This window comes from Ambystoma mexicanum, chromosome 3p (assembly GCF_040938575.1).
Source record: "Ambystoma mexicanum isolate Mex_15411 chromosome 3p, UKY_AmexF1_1, whole genome shotgun sequence".
In the NCBI taxonomy this organism is placed as follows: domain Eukaryota; kingdom Metazoa; phylum Chordata; class Amphibia; order Caudata; family Ambystomatidae; genus Ambystoma; species Ambystoma mexicanum.
This window is the reverse complement of record NC_090925.1, coordinates 330,229,119-330,248,196: the sequence shown is the minus strand read 5'-3', so window position 1 is coordinate 330,248,196 and position 19,078 is coordinate 330,229,119. Positions and strand designations below refer to the sequence as shown.

The 19,078-nt window shown below is 54.3% G+C and overlaps 1 protein-coding gene across 1 annotated transcript in view; it reads left to right on the top strand.

Moving 5' to 3' along the window:
• Positions 1-14,211: 14,211 nt before the first annotated feature.
• The window catches only part of FNDC11 (fibronectin type III domain containing 11), a 338,342-nt gene continuing 333,475 nt past the window's right edge, over positions 14,212-19,078 (top strand). The window contains exon 1 of the mRNA XM_069650907.1: positions 14,212-14,295. The gene's annotated coding sequence lies outside the window, so the exon portion shown is untranslated. The remainder of the gene's footprint in view (positions 14,296-19,078) is intronic.

Below are 19,078 nucleotides of genomic sequence, written 5' to 3'. Positions count from 1 at the left end.
GAGAGGCCCCCTTTTCTTTGTCCTTGTCCTTCCCACTGGAGTCCTTAGGGGACACCCGGTGGGAGACCCACTTGTCAGCCAACCTAGCCAGCTTAAAGGGGTCCAAAATGTTCTGGTCAGCCACATACTGACGCAGCTCGGGTGAACAGGCTTCAGAAAAATGCTCAAAAAACAAGAGGTGGGACAATTCAACAAAAGTCTTAACCTTGTATCCATCGATCCACCCCATCATGTTCATGTGCGCAGCACTCACCCAGTCAACCCAAGACACATTCTCTCTTTTCTTAAAATCCCCGAACCTTCTAAGGTATTGGGTAGGTGTCTTGCCAAACTTGGCAATCAAAGCAGACTTCATACACTCATACTGACCCCTTTCTTCCACACTCAGCTTCAGAATACAGTCATATCCAGTTTGAGGCACTCTGCTTAACAAACGCTTAGCCCAATCTCTTTTATCAACATCATGAATCGCACAAGCCATTTCAAACGCTTCAATCCATTGGAGGATATCTGAACCCTCCACAAATACACCAACCAAATCTTTCATAAACTTGGTGGCTGGGGACCTGACACTCTCACTGGTTTTAACTGAAGTCTCCACTCTAGCTTTCTCTAGCTGGATTCTCTGACATTCAGTGTCCTGGCTCTTGAGTTCAAGGTCCTTATTTCTGAGTTCAAGATCCCTATTCTTGAGCTCCACTTGTTGAGCCAACTCCTCTTTCTTAAGTTCAGCATCTATTTCCAACTTGCGGTATTCAAAGGCCAATTTCATCCTTAATAACTCAAGCTCCAAGGAATTGCTGGGGTTTGGAACAGAGGCAGCAGGAATGGCGGCATTCCCAGAAACAGATTCAGCAGAAACCCCAGGGGCAGAGTCCTCATTGGTTGCATTCCCCCCCTCATTAAGAGTTTCCCCATCAGTCTGGTAGTCCACCAGGGCAGCTATCAGCTCAGCCCTAGACTTATCCACAAAGTCTAACTCCCTGGCTTCACAAGCACTCTGGAGAGCCTCCAAGCTCATCCGAGTCAATTTGCCATTTGCAATAGACTCCATTGTTTGTAATGCAGTTATCTTGTACACAACTAAACCTTAATTTAATAAAGTGCGGATATCCTTTGTAAGTGGCACGGTTATACACTGATTCTTAAAACCATAAGCATCCCACCGCTGCCACCAGTGTGAAAAAGAAAGACCGTGGGGGGTGTCTGTACTTCTGCTCTCTATATGGTAGAGGAGAGGCACAGAAGACCCCAGCCAAGATTCTCTCTTACGGTAGCAATGGACGAGCAATCAAGGCCTAGCTTCTCAGGAGGTGATGCAGGCTGGTTCTTAAGTACAGTGTAGTCCCCAAGCCCCCACAAAGGAATGTCCACACACTGTATTGGTTAGAACACACAGTCTTTATATAATAAATATTCAAGGTTATGTACACTTATCATAATAACTCACTTTGTACTCAGGAAAATCAACAATGGCAAATATATACAATTCTAAAGTGGTACCACCCTTTGTATTAGATCTTATTAAAGTGCATCAACAATACTGTAACAATGTCACACAGATCAATAGAGTGAAACCAGCAATAGAGAGAGGAGAGCAAATAAGATGGTTGAGCAATAGGCAGAATACTGGCCCCTACCACTAGGCACAGTTCTGTGTGGAGATCCCCCCACCTGGGCAACCTGTAAAATAAAGATATAGCACAAGCCCAGTCCATGTATTGTTCTGCAAGTCTTATTCCCTCCTATAATGTTTTTACCCCCCCAATGTACCTGGTGGAGTCGAGTTCTTCGAAGAGGCGTCGACAGATCCTTCTTGAGCGACCCCCTTTCAAGCGGGAGTCACAGATCGTCGAGAGGCGTCGAGAAGCGTCGAGGAACTCGGTGTTCGGCGACGGGGAATCGATGGCCCTTCTTGAATGCCTTCCCTTTCAAGCGGGAGACACGGGGCGTCGAACGTCCGTCGACAAACAGGGTAGAACGGCGTCGATGAGGCGGCAGCTTCGTCCGAGCGGTGCTCGTCGGCGTCGGAGCGTCGGCGTCCTGCAAGGCAGAGGCATGCGGGGCACCTCGGTGACAATAGTTCTGGACCGCAAAGATTGTGGAGACGGAGGCCCAGCAAGGGCGTCGAGTCGTTCGAGTCTTTGTGGTCTTCGGGTGGCGGGAAACCCACCGGCAGGTTTCTCCTCGACGCGTTGGTCGTCCTCGACTTTCTCTGGCAGGATAAAGCGGTCCACGGTGCGGACGAGGGAGTCCTTCGATTCGAATGTTCTTAGGCAAAGGAGCGAACGGCTCCGGTCGTCGGCGGCACGGCGTCAAGTGGTTCCCACGGCTGGGCAACACAACTTCGACGAGCCTCCAGCGGTTACACAAACCTGCGAACCCTGGTCGACGGCAATGGACTTCGACGGCGGCGATGTCCGGGTGCTTCACTTCGATCTCCTCGGCGGTCCCGTCTCGGGTCGGCAGCCTTTCGAGGGTCTGTCTTCCAGGGCGCTTCGGCGAAGATGGAGCGGTGCTCCATGGTCCCTCGGAGCACGGGAAGAGGGCGCCTTACCAGGTCCACTCTCGGGTCAGTCTTCGACGATTTCGGCAGCCTTCGGATCGGTCGAAGCAAATGCAACAGCAAATCTTCTTCTTCCAGCTGGACGTCGAGGATCAGCAGTTCCAGTTACTCTTAGAGTGAAGACTCAGCTTCTGAACGCTTCTGAACCCACTACCAGTGGTGAGAGGTCCCCAGATATACTATTCTGTCTCTCATCCACACTGTTGGCACACACTCAGCAGCCAATCATACAGAAGGGCATTCATGCAGTCAGTCAGCCAATCAGGCACACAGTGCATTCAGGCCACACTCCTCCCTTTCAGACACTCATAACAAGGAATGTGGATTGGGACAAGTACCCAGCCATTCAACACTACACACTGCATTCAGGCCAGTTTCGGGCAGGGCTGTCTCAGTCTTTGTCTCTCATGCCAGAAACCAGACAACCACAACAAGGAGTGTATATTGGTCACACACTCCATTCACCCAGGTCCCACCCACAGGAGGTACCCACAACATACAGTCACTGGGAAGGCTCCAGGCAGTCTAGCTGGGCCTTCACAACAACACCATATATGGAACTTCCACCCAACAGCCAGTCAGGGGGAAGGGACAGAGTCAGGGCTTCCCAGGACTTTGGGAAACAAGGTAACAGGCAATAGAAAGCAAGAGGCCACAGGGGCCATCTTGTTTCCTATCAGGAATCAACTGATCCCAATGGCAGGGCCTGGGTATCCCAAAATGGAGGACACCCAGAGCACCTGTCAAATTCAGCATGGAGCTGCCACCAGCCCATACCCTGCTCTGTGGGCCACCCACAGGTGCCCAAAAACATACACTAGGGGCACAGGGTTGTACCTCTACCCATGGGTGCCATAAGGGTATCCCATGGGTCTGTTCACCAAACCAAAAGAGAGAGCTGCACTGCCAGGAGTCCCACATGGACTCCTGGGCAGAAAACATGACAGAACACACGATAAAAAGCAGTAAAAGGACAAGGATTCAGAGGCCCTGTCCCTCTGATGCATTTCCAGCATCACAGAGACATGGGTGGGGGCCTGGTGGAGGGTGCCCCTGCACTGCTGGGGGGTGGGGGTGGTGGGAGACATGGGTGGGGGCCTGGTGGAGGGTGCCCCACAGTGCTGGGGGGTGGGGGTGGTGGGAGACATGGGTGGGGGCCTGGTGGAGGGTGCCCCTGCACTGCTGGGGGGTGGGGGTGATGGGAGACATGGGTGGGGGCCTGCTGGCAGGTGCCCCACAGTGCTGGGGGGTGGGGGGGGGTGGGATACATGGGTGGGGGCCTGGTGGAGGGTGCCCCTGCACTGCTGGGGGGTGGGGGGTGTGGGAGACATGGGTGGGGGCCTGGTGGAGGGTGTCCCTGCACTGCTGGGGGGTGGGGGTGGGGGGAGACATGGGTGGGGGCCTGGTGGAGGGTGCCCCACAGTGCTGGGGGGTGGGGGGGGTGGGAGACATGGGTGGGGGCCTGGTGGAGGGTGCCCCTGCACTGCTGGGGGGTGGGGGTGCTGGGAGACATGGGTGGGGGCCTGGTGGTGGGTGCCCCTGCACTGCTGGGGGGTGGGGGTGGTGGGAGACATGAGTTGCACATGGGTGGGGGCCTGCTGGCAGGTGCCCCACAGTGCTGGGGGGTGGGGGTGGTGGGGAACATGAGTTGGACATGGGTGGGGGCCTGCTGGCAGGTGCCCCACAGTGCTGGGGGGTGGGGGTGGTGCGGAACATGAGTTGGACATGGGTGGGGGCCTGCTGGCAGGTGCCCCACAGTGCTGGGGGGTGGGGGTGGTGGGGAACATGAGTTGGACATGGGTGGGGGCCTGCTGGCAGGTGCCCCACAGTGCTGGGGGGTGGGGGGGTGGGAGACATGGGTGGGGGACTGGTGGAGGGTGCCCCTGCACTGCTGGGGGGTGGGGGTGGTGGGAGACATGAGTGGGGGCCTGGTGGAGGGTGCCCCACAGTGCTGGGGGGTGGGGGTGCTGGGAGACATGGGTGGGGGCCTGGTGGTGGGTGCCCATGCACTGCTGGGGGGAGGGGGTGCTGGGAGACATGGGTGGGGGCCTGGTGGAGGGTGCCCCTGCACTGCTGGGGGGTGGGTGTGGTGGGAGACATGGGTGGGGGCCTGGTGGAGGCTGCCCCTGGTTGCTGGGGGGTGGGGGTGCTGGGAGACATGGGTGGGGGCCTGGTGTAGGGTGCCCCTGCACTGCTGGGGAGTGGGGGTGGTGGGAGACATGGGTGGGGGCCTGGTGGAGGGTGCCCCTGCACTGCTGGGGGTGGTGGGAGACATGGGTGGGGGCCTGGTGGAGGCTGCCCCTGGTGGCTGGGGGGTGGGGGTGGTGGGAGACATATGTTGTACATGGGTGGGGGCCTGCTGGCAGGTGCCCCACAGTGCTGGGGGGTGGGGGTGGTGGGGAACATGAGTTGGACATGGGTGGGGGCCTGCTGGCAGGTGCCCCACAGTGCTGGGGGGTGGGGGGGGGGGGTGGGGAACATGAGTTGGACATGGGTGGGGGCCTGCTGGCAGGTGCCCCACAGTGCTGGGGGGTGGGGGTGGTGGGAGACATGGGTGGGGGCCTGGTGGAGGGTGCCCCACGGTGGTGGGGAGTGGGGGGGGGTGGGAGACATGGGTGGGGGCCTGGTGGAGGGTGCCCCTGCACTGCTGGGGGGTGGGGGTGGTGGGAGACATGGGTGGGGGCCTGCTGGCAGGTACCCCACAGTGCTGGGGGGTGGGGGTGCTGGGAGACATGGGTGGGGGCCTGGTGGTGGGTGCCCCTGCACTGCTGGGGGGTGGGGGTGGTGGGAGACATGGGTGGGGGCCTGGTGGAGGGTGCCCCTGCACTGCTGGGGGGTGGGGGTGGTGGGAGACATGGGTGGGGGCCTGGTGGAGGCTGCCCCTGGTGGCTGGGGCGTGGGGGTGGTGGGTGACATTGGTGGGGGCCTGTTGGAGGGTGACCCTGCACTGCTGGGGGGTGGGGGGGTGGAAGACAAGGGTGGGGGCCTGGTGGAGGCTGCCCCTGGTGGCTGGGGGGTGGGGGTGGTGGGAGACATGAGTTGCACATGGGTGGGGGCCTGCTGGCAGGTGCCCCACAGTGCTGGGGGGTGGGGGTGGTGGGGAACATGAGTTGGACATGGGTGGGGGCCTGCTGGCAGGTGCCCCACAGTGCTGGGGGGTAGGGGTGGTGGGGAACATGAGTTGGACATGGGTGGGGGCCTGCTGGCAGGTGCCCCACAGTGCTGGGGGGTGGGGGTGGTGGGGAACATGGGTGGGGGCCTGGTGGAGGGTGCCCCTGCACTGCTGGGGGGTAAGGGTGGTGGGAGACATGGGTGGGGGCCTGGTGGAGGGTGCCCCTGCACTGCTGGGGGGTGGGGGTGCTGGGAGACATGGGTGGGGGCCTGGTGGTGGGTGCCCCTGCACTGCTGGGGGTTGGGGGTGGTGGGAGACATGAGTTGTACATGGGTGGGGGCCTGCTGGCAGGTGCCCCACAGTGCTGGGGGGTGGGGGTGGTGGGAGACATGGGTGGGGGCCTGGTGGAGGGTGCCCCTGCACTGCTGGGGGTTGGGGGTGGTGGGAGACATGGGTGGGGGCCTGGTGGAGGGTGCCCCACAGTGCTGGGGGGTGGGGGTGGTGGGAGACATGGGTGGGGGCCTGGTGGAGGGTGCCCCTGCACTGCTGGGGGGTGGGGGTGGTGGGAGACATGGGTGGGGACCTGCTGGCAGGTGCCCCACAGTGCTGGGGGGTGGGGGGTGGGAGACATGGGTGGGGGCCTGGTGGAGGGTGCCCCTGCACTGCTGGGGGGTGGGGGGGTCGAGACATGGGTGGGGGCCTGGTGGAGGGTGCCCCTGCACTGCTGGGGGGTGGGGGTGGTGGGAGACATGGGTGGGGGCCTGGTGGAGGGTGCCCCACAGTGCTGGGGGGTGGGGGGAGGTGGGAGTCATGGGTGGGGGCCTGGTGGAGGGTGCCCCTGCACTGCTGGGGGGTGGGGGTGCTGGGAGACATGGGTGGGGGCCTGGTGGTGGGTGCCCCTGCACTGCTGGGGGGTGGGGGTGGTGGGAGACATGAGTTGCACATGGGTGGGGGCCTGCTGGCAGGTGCCCCACAGTGCTGGGGGGTGGGGGTGGTGGGGAACATGAGTTGGACATGGGTGGGGGCCTGCTGGCAGGTGCCCCACAGTGCTGGGGGGTGGGGGTGGTGGGGAACATGAGTTGGACATGGGTGGGGGCCTGCTGGCAGGTGCCCCACAGTGCTGGGGGGTGGGAGACATGGGTGGGGGCCTGGTGGAGGGTGCCCCACAGTGCTGGGGGGTGGGAGACATGGGTGGGGGCTTGGTGGAGGGTGCCCCACAGTGCTGGGGGGTGGGGGTGATGGGAGACATGGGTGGGGGCCTGGTGGTGGGTGCCCCTGCACTGCTGGGGGGTGGGGGTGCTGGGAGACATGGGTGGGGTCCTGGTGGAGGGTGCCCCTGCACTGCTGGGGGGTGGGGGTGGTGGGAGACATGGGTGGGGGCCTGGTGGAGGCTGCCCCTGGTGGCTGGGGGGTGGGGGTGGTGGGAGACATGGGTGGGGGCCTGGTGGAGGGTGCCCCTGCACTGCTGGGGGGTGGGGTTGGTGGGAGACATGGGTTGGGGCCTGGTGGAGGCTGCCCCTGGTGGCTGGGGGGTGGGGGTGGTGGGTGACATGGGTGGGGGCCTGGTGGAGGGTGACCCTGCACTGCTGGGGGGTGGGGGGTGGAAGACATGGGTGGGGGCCTGGTGGAGGCTGCCCCTGGTGGCTGGGGGGTGGGGGTGGTGGGAGACATGAGTTGCACATGGGTGGGGGCCTGGTGGAGGGTGCCCCTGCACTGCTGGGGGGTGGGGGTGGTGGGTGACATGGGTGGGGGCCTGGTGGAGGGTGACCCTGCACTGCTGGGGGGTGGGGGGTGGAAGACATGGGTGGGGGCCTGGTGGAGGCTGCCCCTGGTGGCTGGGGGGTGGGGGTGGTGGGAGACATGAGTTGCACATGGGTGGGGGCCTGCTGGCAGGTGCCCCACAGTGCTGGGGGGTGGGGGTGGTGGGGAACATGAGTTGGACATGGGTGGGGGCCTGCTGGCAGGTGCCCCACAGTGCTGGGGGGTAGGGGTGGTGGGGAACATGAGTTGGACATGGGTGGGGGCCTGCTGGCAGGTGCCCCACAGTGCTGGGGGGTGGGGGTGGTGGGGAACATTGGTGGGGGCCTGGTGGAGGGTGCCCCTGCACTGCTGGGGGGTGGGGGTGGTGGGAGACATGGGTGGGGGCCTGGTGGAGGGTGACCCTGCACTGCTGGGGGATGGGGGTGGTGGGAGACATGGGTGGGGGCCTGGTGGAGGCTGCCCCTGGTGGCTGGGGGGTGGGGGTGCTGGGAGACATGGGTGGGGGCCTGGTGGTGGGTGCCCCTGCACTACTGGGGGTTGGGGGTGGTGGGAGACATGAGTTGTACATGGGTGGGGGCCTGCTGGCAGGTGCCCCACAGTGCTGGGGGGTGGGGGTGGTGGGAGACATGGGTGGGGGCCTGGTGGAGGGTGCCCCTGCACTGCTGGGGGTTGGGGGTGGTGGGAGACATGGGTGGGGGCCTGGTGGAGGGTGCCCCACAGTGCTGGGGGGTGGGGGTGGTGGGAGACATGGGTGTGGACCTGGTGGAGTGTGCCCCTGCACTGCTGGGGGGTGGGGGTGGTGGGAGACATGGGTGGGGACCTGCTGGCAGGTGCCCCACAGTGCTGGGGGGTGGGGGGTGGGAGACATGGGTGGGGGCCTGGTGGAGGGTGCCCCTGCACTGCTGGGGGGTGGGGGGTCGAGACATGGGTGGGGGCCTGGTGGAGGGTGCCCCTGCACTGCTGGGGGGTGGGGGTGGTGGGAGACATGGGTGGGGGCCTGGTGGAGGGTGCCCCACAGTGCTGGGGGGTGGGGGGAGGTGGGAGACATGGGTGGGGGCCTGGTGGAGGGTGCCCCTGCACTGCTGGGGGGTGGGGGTGCTGGGAGACATGGGTGGGGGCCTGGTGGTGGGTGCCCCTGCACTGCTGGGGGGTGGGGGTGGTGGGAGACATGAGTTGCACATGGGTGGGGGCCTGCTGGCAGGTGCCCCACAGTGCTGGGGGGTGGGGGTGGTGGGGAACATGAGTTGGACATGGGTGGGGGCCTGCTGGCAGGTGCCCCACAGTGCTGGGGGGTGGGGGTGGTGGGGAACATGAGTTGGACATGGGTGGGGGCCTGCTGGCAGGTGCCCCACAGTGCTGGGGGGTGGGGGTGGTGGGGAACATGAGTTGGACATGGGTGGGGGCCTGCTGGAGTGCTGGGGGTGGGAGACATGGGTGGGGGCCTGGTGGAGGGTGCCCCACAGTGCTGGGGGGTGGGAGACATGGGTGGGGGCTTGGTGGAGGGTGCCCCACAGTGCTGGGGGGTGGGGGTGCTGGGAGACATGGGTGGGGGCCTGGTGGTGGGTGCCCCTGCACTGCTGGGGGGTGGGGGTGCTGGGAGACATGGGTGGGGTCCTGGTGGAGGGTGCCCCTGCACTGCTGGGGGGTGGGGGTGGTGGGAGACATGGGTGGGGGCCTGGTGGAGGCTGCCCCTGGTGGCTGGGGGGTGGGGGTGCTGGGAGACATGGGTGGGGGCCTGGTGGAGGATGCCCCTGCACTGCTGGGGGGTGGGGGTGGTTGGAGACATGGGTGGGGGCCTGGTGGAGGGTGCCCCTGCACTGCTGGGGGGTGGGGGTGGTGGGAGACATGGGTGGGGGCCTGGTGGGGGCTGCCCCTGGTGGCTGGGGGGTGGGGGTGGTGGGAGACATGAGTTGCACATGGGTGGGGGCCTGCTGGCCGGTGCCCCACAGTGCTGGGGGGTGGGGGTGGTGGGGAACATGAGTTGGACATGGGTGGGGGCCTGCTGGCAGGTGCCCCACAGTGCTGGGGGGTGGGGGTGGTGGGGAACATGAGTTGGACATGGGTGGGGGCCTGCTGGCAGGTGCCCCACAGTCCTGGGGAGTGGGGGTGCTGGGAGACATGGGTGGGGGCCTTGTGGTGGGTGCCCCTGCACTGCTGGGGGGTGGGGGTGCTGGGAGACATGGGTGGGGGCCTGGTGGAGGGTGCCCCTGCACTGCTGGGGGGTGGGGGTGGTGGGAGACATGGGTGGGGGCCTGGTGGAGGCTGCCCGGGGGTGGCTGGGGGGTGGGGGTGCTGGGAGACATGGGTGGGGGCCTGGTGGAGGGTGCCCATGCACTGCTGGGGGGTGGGGGTGGTGGGAGACATGGGTGGGGGCCTGGTGGAGTGTGACCCTGCACTGCTAGGGGGTGGGGGTGGTGGGAGACATGGGTGGGGGCCTGGTGGAGGCTGCCCCTGGTGGCTGGGGGGTGGGGGGGATGGGAGACATGAGTTGGACATGGGTGGGGGCCTGGTGGAGGGTGCCCCTGCACTGCTGGGGGGGTGGGAGACATGGGTGGGGGCCTGGTGGAGGGTGCCCCTGGTGGCTGGGGGTGCAGGGGGACATGCGTTGGTGGGCAGTAGTGCAAGTTGACATGTGGGTTGGCTGGGGGGCATGGCCATGGTGGATGGGGTGCCTGCAGGACATGTGCAGGGTAGGCCCCTGTGGTGTGAGCCACCTGCAGGGGCCGTGGAGGGTGTAGAGGGAACACCTGGGAGGACCCACACGTGCAATTCACGTGTGGTGCTCCCCGCGCACCCCCGAAATACACGTACCCCGCTCAATCGCGTGTGTAACTTTCCGCGCGCCCCCGAAATACACGTACCCTGCTCAATCGCGTGTGTAACTTCCCGCTCGCCCCCGAAATACACGTACCCCGCTCAATCGCGTGTGTAACTTCCCGCGCGCCCCCGAACTACACGTACCCCGCTCAATCGCGTGTGTAACTTCCCGCGCACCCCCGAAATACACGTACCCCGCTCAATCGCGTGTGTAACTTCCCGCGCACCCCCGAAATACACGTACCCCGCTCAATCGCATTGCTGTATGTTGCCACTTTTGTAATGCGCAGGGACTCTACCGCCTGCCTTCGTGTGGCGGACGTGTTTCAGCTTGTGCATGTCTTTGGCTGTGCGTGGCTTTGCCCTATTCGATTCCATGAATACGTGTGGTTCGAGTGCGTGTGGGCGTTCCGTCTGCTTCCCTGCAGTACATCCCCAGTTACACCCTTATTTTCGCGCGTTGTTCCCCATTCCGCGCATTACGCCCGTGTCCCGCCCACTTTCTGGTGTATGCGCCGAGGTTGTGCGCTTTCACTGTGCGCGTCGTGCACGCCTTTCGGGATGTTGCAGTGACTTGTGCGCCATGCACGGGTTTGGTGCACATCCCGAGGTAAACACGCGAAGGGACTTCCATGAATCGCACGCGTGCGCATGCGCCTGTTTTTTTGCGCTTGCGCCTGCTTGCGCCTGCTTGCGCCAAGATTTTCGGCGCATGTTTGTTCCATGAATCGGCCCCTTTGTTTTTTTTCAAAAAAATGCCAATAAAATGATGTACAAAGAAGTCTGTGGTTTTTTCCTTGTAAGAGCTAGGAACAAATGGTTTGCTGTGCTGAATTCCCCAATTTCCCGGCTTTCAGGAACAGGTTGAGTGGAAACTAAACAAAATTATTTTGATGTGGTTATCAATCGTTTTGTGAGAGGTAGGCGATTTTGGCCATTTTTGCCAATTGGACATGCATGGACGGAATGGAAGAAAAGGGTAGGAAAGCCGAATTGGAGGACAGAAATGCATACATTTCTGAAAAGTAGACAAAATTCCAAGTTTAGGAAGGGGTGATTTACGCAGGTCGGGCAACTTCTAGGTAGGGGAAAATGCCATAGATTGAGAAAAAAGCGGGAAAATGACAGAAAAAAAGGTATGTGGTGGACATGGTTGGCTTGGTACGGCAATGGCTTCTATGAATTTTGAGCAAAGCAATGCTCCGCTATATTCCCCCGACTCTTACAGTTAGGAAAGCACACATTTTTTGTAGTGTTTCACAAAACAAGCAATACCACAAGCCAAACACTGAGCCATGGTACACAGGAGTTTTAAGATTAAAGCCTGAACAGATGTACTTAGCATGTGTAAATCAGGAAAACCAATGTGGTGAGGAACGGCAAGCATACATTTTTTGAAAGAGCACAGCAGACCTTTTCAAGGGTAGGTGACTTGAGCAGGTTACAAAAATGTATGGTGCCTAAAGCAGCGACTAAATGTAGAGCACATTTGGGAAATGAAAGGGTTGTGTGACAAAGGGCACCAGCAAATGGGTCAAAACGTTTTGAAAACCACACAAACACAACAAATGTTATACCTTTCCGCGTTCCCACACATGTCCCGATGAAAACGGTACCTCACATGTGTGGGTGCATCTACCTGGACGCCAAGGGAAAAGCCGAACACACCCCTAACCCCAAGTCTTTTCTGACATTTGAATTTCACGATTTTTCCAGACGGGCACACCTTACATATATGGGCCTAGGGTGTCCAAGCCACCAAGGAAAACAGGGAACCCCATGCATTTCCAAAAAGAGGACACCCGTGGGAATCCGCAGAGGTCTGACTTGCGCAAATCGGCCCAGAACTTATTACCCAGAAACCCCGGCAAAGTCCGAAATGTGGCAAGCATTTTCCGCACATTTCATTCGGTTCACCCACTGAAACACGCCGCCAACAACACATGGCCTACCGTCCCACGTTCCCAGAGAGGCTAGGAGACTTTTCAGAAATGAAAAGTTATTTTTATTTTGCTCAATGCAAGACATTCCCAAGGGGAGATCAAGCCGAAAGCCATGGCCAAAGCCCATGGCTAGTTGGAGCTAAAGAAACTATAATATAACAAAACCCTTGAAATTCAGTGAAAAAACATTAGTTAAGAGAGAGTTAAGGCGATCAGATTAAATGTGACACAACCCTTTAAATTCAGCATGTGTGGGCAGTGAGTACCATCTTAACTCTGCATCCCCCGAAGATGTCCCCCATGATGCCATTTTCTATGCCATTGTGAATCCCTTCTCTTACAATATGCATGTGCTCATGGGCTTTGCAACGGGGGATACCAAGTTAAAATGGTTATCACTCCCACATAGGCTGAATTTCAAGGGTTTTGTTGTGTTAAATCTGTTCTCCTTAACTCTCTCTTAACTAAAGATTTTTCACTGAATATTTTATTTTACATATTTATATATTTATTTACTTATAACGCGCCGGCAGCCCACAGGCATCAGGGCGCACAATTACACTCTTAGACAAACATATAGACAGGACAGTTCAAGATCTGAAAGTTGGTCCAATAGCTGATTGGGAGATCTGTTTACTTAAAGAGATAGGTCTTCAATGCTCTACAGAAAACCCTTGCTTATATATACACACAGAACATGTGCAGTACTAAACTTTTAATAATGAAATGAAAAAGGGAACTTAACACAGCATGCTACAAGCCGCTGTGGCCTTGTTGTTTTCGCATATGTGCACATTGTCCAAATGAAATACTTTTTGAAACAGGCTTATTTTTCGTCTGTTTGTGCTGTTTGTGTTGTGTGCTGGTGTTACGTGCGATGCTGACATCAGTTGATGAGTTGATGTCATGTGCTGAGGTCATATATATATATATATATATATATATATATATATATATATATATATATATATATATATATATATTACACGGCCCGCAGTAGTGGCTGTGTAGTTATGGCTAAATTGCTAAACCCATAGGAAGACCACTTTTTCAGCGGCTTATAACTTCGCTCCCCCTGGAGGAATCCTCACCAAACTTTGCAAAAAAAGTACATAGCCCGCTCTGAATTTTGAGAGTGCGTAATGTACAGTGCTCTGGAACCAGGCATGCTGGATTATTAGACATCTTGTTGCACAAACACGCTTACACTTCACAATTTACATACAGAACACATGCACTACCAAACTTTTAACAATCAAATAAAATAGGCAACTTGGTTCAACATATGTATATGTTGCATATATATATATGTTGATCTTTTTGGCACCACGTAGAGGTATGCCTACCACCGCAGTGCATTCATATCTCCACACCCAACTCAGAATCACATTACGATGTGCCGAGAAATGCATGGAACTCCTACCTTCTCAAACACAGGCAGCAGAAATATTCAGCCCAGAGGCAGAAGACAGCGTCTGAAACTGGATGCTAGGAAGAGGTCCAGGGATGGGTGTAAAGGAGTACAGGGAGTGGGGACGGGAGGTGGAGGCAGGGAAATAATTCAAGTAATTTGAAAGGGGGATGGGCGCATCTGGTACAGTTCTTAAACAATAGCTTTTAGACTGTAGTTAAAAAATACTTTTCTATTTGCCATAACAGGGTATATTTTCCATTCACTAAATCGTCACCACTGTGGGACGGTGTCACAGATTAGGGACAATGTGCCATAAGCTGTTTGAGTTTGGTGAACAGGGGAAGGGTAATGCAAAGAGAGATTGCATAATGTACAGTGCTTTGGGTCTCAGGTCCCAGGGGCAAACTGTAGTTTGTGTGTGAGAGATGGAAATCCCTGTCTATTTCGAGCAATGCAGAGACTGGGCCATGAACAGTGGACCAGGAGACAGGAAAGGATGCTTGGAGAATGTCTGGAGACAATAGAATGCATCTCAGTGAAGAGGGCCCTGTGGACTCCTACCTCACAATGCAAGCTTCCGAATGGCTACTGCTGTGCAGGTTACCATAGATACTGAGGATACCCCACCTGAGCCTCAGAAGCAGCACTGCCTTACCTGAAGCAGAGAGAAGTCAGCCATAGGGTGAGTCAGGTTCCATACTCCCTTGAAGAACTTCCCTTTAAAAGCCACTAAACTGTTATTAAGTTGGGAACATACATGAACATTTCTAACTCATGCCACAGGCAAGATCCAGTGATTGGCAACACATAAGAGGCCTCTACTGAATGTGACAACTTTTGAGAACTCCACTCAGACAGAGATAGCGGGGCTTTAGGGAGGTTACCTAATGTCCCATTGCAACCATCCACACAGTATTTCTGAGTCAGATGCTTGCTGAAATCATTGTCATGCCCCACCTCCATCCTCCTGCCTGAAAACAGGAGGAACCCTCCTGCTGCTGCCATCACAGCTCCTACAGATCCTTCCAAGAGGGTTTCAGATACCTGTAGAAACATGGGCCCTCACAGCCCAGCACATTATCATTCTAGGTGCTTGTAAACTCTGCATCAATGGCCCTGGTATGTACCAGGATTCAGAATCCCATTAACCTTTCTCCACATGTGATCTACCTCTCTTGACTTCAAAAGCCTCCCACATGAAAGGTTACTGCTCAACCGCTATCCTCCCGACAAATGTCAAGCTTCTGCCACCAGTCCTTCTACCCCTGCCGTAAACCACTTCCTGAAAAGAGTAACACAGTGAACACCCTCCTCCCACCCCTTCAGAGTTCCCCATAGGCAGAAAAGCCCCAAAATGGATCTTTATTTCAGAAGCTAAAGTATTCTAGGCAGGCTCGGACTGACCTATAGGGCAATAGGCCCAAGGCCGAACCACAGACACAAAATGCTGGTGTGGGCCCATTCTTTTGGTCAAATTAGGCCACTTTTTGGGCCAATATGGGCCAGTTTGATGAGTTAATTCACTCTGCAGCTTGTAGCTTTCACCAGTGTTGCTGAATAAGTATTCTTTAAATGGCACAATTTGCCTCATGCTTTATCATAGAACTCACCCTTGGTTACTATTCAGTGTCATAAAAGGAATAAATAGCCATTTGCAACTGTGGGCAACTTTGTAATTGGTGCCGGAGACCATTTTATGGCCAAGTCCGACCCCGATTCTAGGTCAATCTCATGGACGTCAGACTCCAAGATTAAACAGGCCCATCTCCTTGGACAATGCCTAAATGCTCAGCGTTGTGCATAAACGCCCAAGTGGTTGGCCACCAGTGGATCACTCCTGACCTAACGTCATTCAGTACACTTGATGTGAACTAGAGCGCTGCTTGAGGAGCTCTAAACCCTTGCAATACCTCATCACTTTTGAGCAGCTTGTGTCGTCTTCAAATACGCTGGTTTATGGCTCTAAACGGCCTTCCAGCTCTCTAACAATATAGGACTGACCCAGTCCCAGCAAACCCCTTCTAGGATTCTTAATACTCGGCTGCATGAAATCTGACCCACGATGACCTTGTCAGGCACAAATTCTCAACGATTTCATGTGGGAAGTACAAGACCACATCCCCTGATAATACAAACTCCTTAGGCAAGGTCAAAGAATCAAACCCTAAACCAAGGGGAACCTTACAACCGGCCTCACTATAAACTTCATCTTTGAGCAAATCTCAGAGAGTGCAAAGCAACCTTCTTGAAGAGTCTCACAGCACTCCTAGCCCCATGGTATGGCATCCCAGACACGATAGGTAAGCACTGTGGAGACTTACCAATCCTGTCACTCAAGTCATCAGCTTTAGTCCCACATCAGGGCATGACCATACATCTTTGATAGTTTGTTGTTCTCACATCTCTTCTACAGAAAATGTCACTTCACTGGGAAAGGAAAGAGACAGTGAACAGGGTAGACGGAGCACGCTCCGCCACCGCAAAATCCGCCATGTTTGCAAACTAATCGAGTCACAATTGAAAATTGTCTTGTGCACAAACACACTGGCCACTTGTTGAGGCAACATGTTGCTGTAACATGGGCGATATTAAAGATGCCAGTGTGTGCAACATAGGAAATATGGAACAAAATGTCTATTTGACTAATTGGGCTCTTATGGAAACAGATATGCGTGCATAATGAGGCAACATGCACACTGCATATTTGGGCATTATGGAAAGATATGTGGGTTCTGGCTACATGTGCTAATGGAATATGGCTACGAGAGGCATTATGGAATCTGGTTGTGATTGAAACAGTCATGCACAGGTGCATTGGATGACCAACTACCTAGCAATCTTAAATGTTCACCAGACTAGTACTGCGGTTCATGACCTGTATGTTCCCTTCAATTTCCCCCCCCCCCCTTTTTATTTTTATTTTTTCTCCCCTCGCGCTTTGTCAAGCACTAGTATACTAGTTATTGTTGTTAGATCATTCGGAATCCTCAAGGCCTAAGAATGACGACTTTCTTCCCTTGTACCCTACCCGTCTTGAAGTGCTTTGAAGCACTTCACTTGTGTATAAGCGCTATGCAAATAAACAATTAGAATTTACAATTTATGTGCAAAGGATTCTGGTATTTTGCCCCAATTGATAATGGCGTCACTATGGAATCTTGCTATGTGAATTGACAGGGATAACTTGGCACTAGGCAATGTTCTTACTTGACACTTAGCAGTACTTATTGAAGTGAGGTAGAAACAGCTGACACATGTTTTGCACCAAAAGTGCTTTCTCAAGCCTGCAAGACCTGCAAATAAAGTGTAAGTGTGTGAGTGCATTTGTGTTGTAATCCAGGAGGAGATCTTAGTACATTGACAAACTATCTATAGTACACTACTAATGCTTGAACAGATTGTGATCTGATGTTTTATGCGCGTGCAAAGGAAAATCATTCTTTGTCAACAAACTCAGACTGGCCTACAGGTCAAAATCCTTAGGGCCACATGCCAGTGTTGCCCATCTTTTTGTGCCAACATAGGCCTGTCTGATGAGTTATTTTTCATTTTTATTTATTTGTGTTTATGGTTTATACAAACCTTTACACAATATAAAAAGAAAACCATTTGCAGATATAATCCATTACATTCCATTGCAAGCATTGGCCATAAAACATTCAATTACATTCCTCATAATATAAAAGTCATCAACAATTAATATGGGTTAAATAAGTAATTCATATCAAAATAATAATATAACCATAAATGAAAATATAAATATCATCAATAAAATCCTCTATAAAACGTTCATAAGATTAAGAAATGGGGATGAAACACCTCATCCTAATACATGATCCCAACTAAAAATACAGAGAAAGCTATGACATAGCAACTGAATCAGCTGAAGAAATTGCAGCACAGAACTGATTCTCTTCAATATGGGTAATACTAGATACAAACTTGTTATAACCTTGGGCATACTCCCCCTGTATTTGTATACATTGAGTAAGAATGTGTCTAGAAGGTTCAATCTTTTAGCCCCATAGGCGACAGAGCCTTTCCTCTCTGGGAATCTGGGCCCAATGCCCTGTATGTTCAAAAGTTGGTAAAATATGAAAGTGTAAGTAAATAATGAATCTTCTAATTTCTTTATCACAAATTTTAGTAAGATGCGTGCAAGGAACACCAAGTGTAAAGGCCTGTGTACTATATTCCTATATTCCTTTTACATAATACGCTTAGATAAGTAATCGATGTTCATACAGACATCATATTTCTTAGCTTTCTTCTTAATGAGATCGATTTGATTGGGATTAATTAATATCTCCTCCAGGTCTAAATTAAGAAACTTCAAATAATCCTCAACAGATTTTTTCAGATTAATCAAGAGGGGATTGTTACTATTTTTATTATATTGCTCTGCCATAAGTCCGTAGATACATTTTTCATCTATCAGGTCAAGATGATGTTAAGATATAAAGCACATTTTTTAATCAAACATATAGTTCTAATAGATGTTATACCAAGTTCCATATGAAGCGCAGTTACTGGGACTGTCTGAGGGACGTCTAAAATAGTGCCCATCATTTTAGCTTTTAAGTTCACAATCCCTTCTAAATTACTTTCAGGTATGGTCGCAAGTCCGTAAGTAATGCTAGGAATAATACTGCTTGTATAATCCTTTGTGAGGCCCTCAATGTTATTGCCACCTTTCTTATGCATAATACTCCTCAGAAGGAGCCATTTTTTCAACAGTTTTAAACGTACATTGGTGCAATAAAAATCCTTACAAGGAGCATTTTATTAGATTTACAATCATAACAAATAAGATAAAAACACATATCAGGAACAATTCAATAAAAACAAAAGCATATAACACAGGATTCACCACAGTAGAAAAACATAATATTGCAATGTGTATACGGTAGAAGACATTCTTATGCAAACAGATCTAGGAACCTGCCCCAAATCTGATCAAATAAATTCATTTTTTTGTTTCTAAAAAGGAAAATTCTCTCCATTCTGGCCACTTGTCTGAGGTCTGAGGTCCGTTCTACAAACGTAGGTCTTTCCACATCTTTCCACTTCCTTAGAATAAATTTCTTGGCAGAGTTAGAAGCCCTATGAAACCAACATCTTTGGGGATATGTGAGTTCAGCCACCAATTCATCCTCGCCCAGAGTCACACTTACATAGTCAAAATCCACATCAAGCACGAGAACCTCATTCATTTTCAATGACACCTCCCTCCCATAATGCCTCAGTTCAAAGCATTCCCAAACCATATGTTCAAACGTTCCTTTAGAATGTCTGCAACTCCAGCAGGCATCTGAGTCAAGAAGGCACCTCACTTGAAGCCTTTTTAGGTGTCCAAAAAACCCTGTCCAATATCTTGATCTGACGACTTCTCACACCCAGATTTAAAGATGTTAAAGTCACATTTTTGCAGATGTTCAACCACCTAACTTCACTCATCTCTGTGT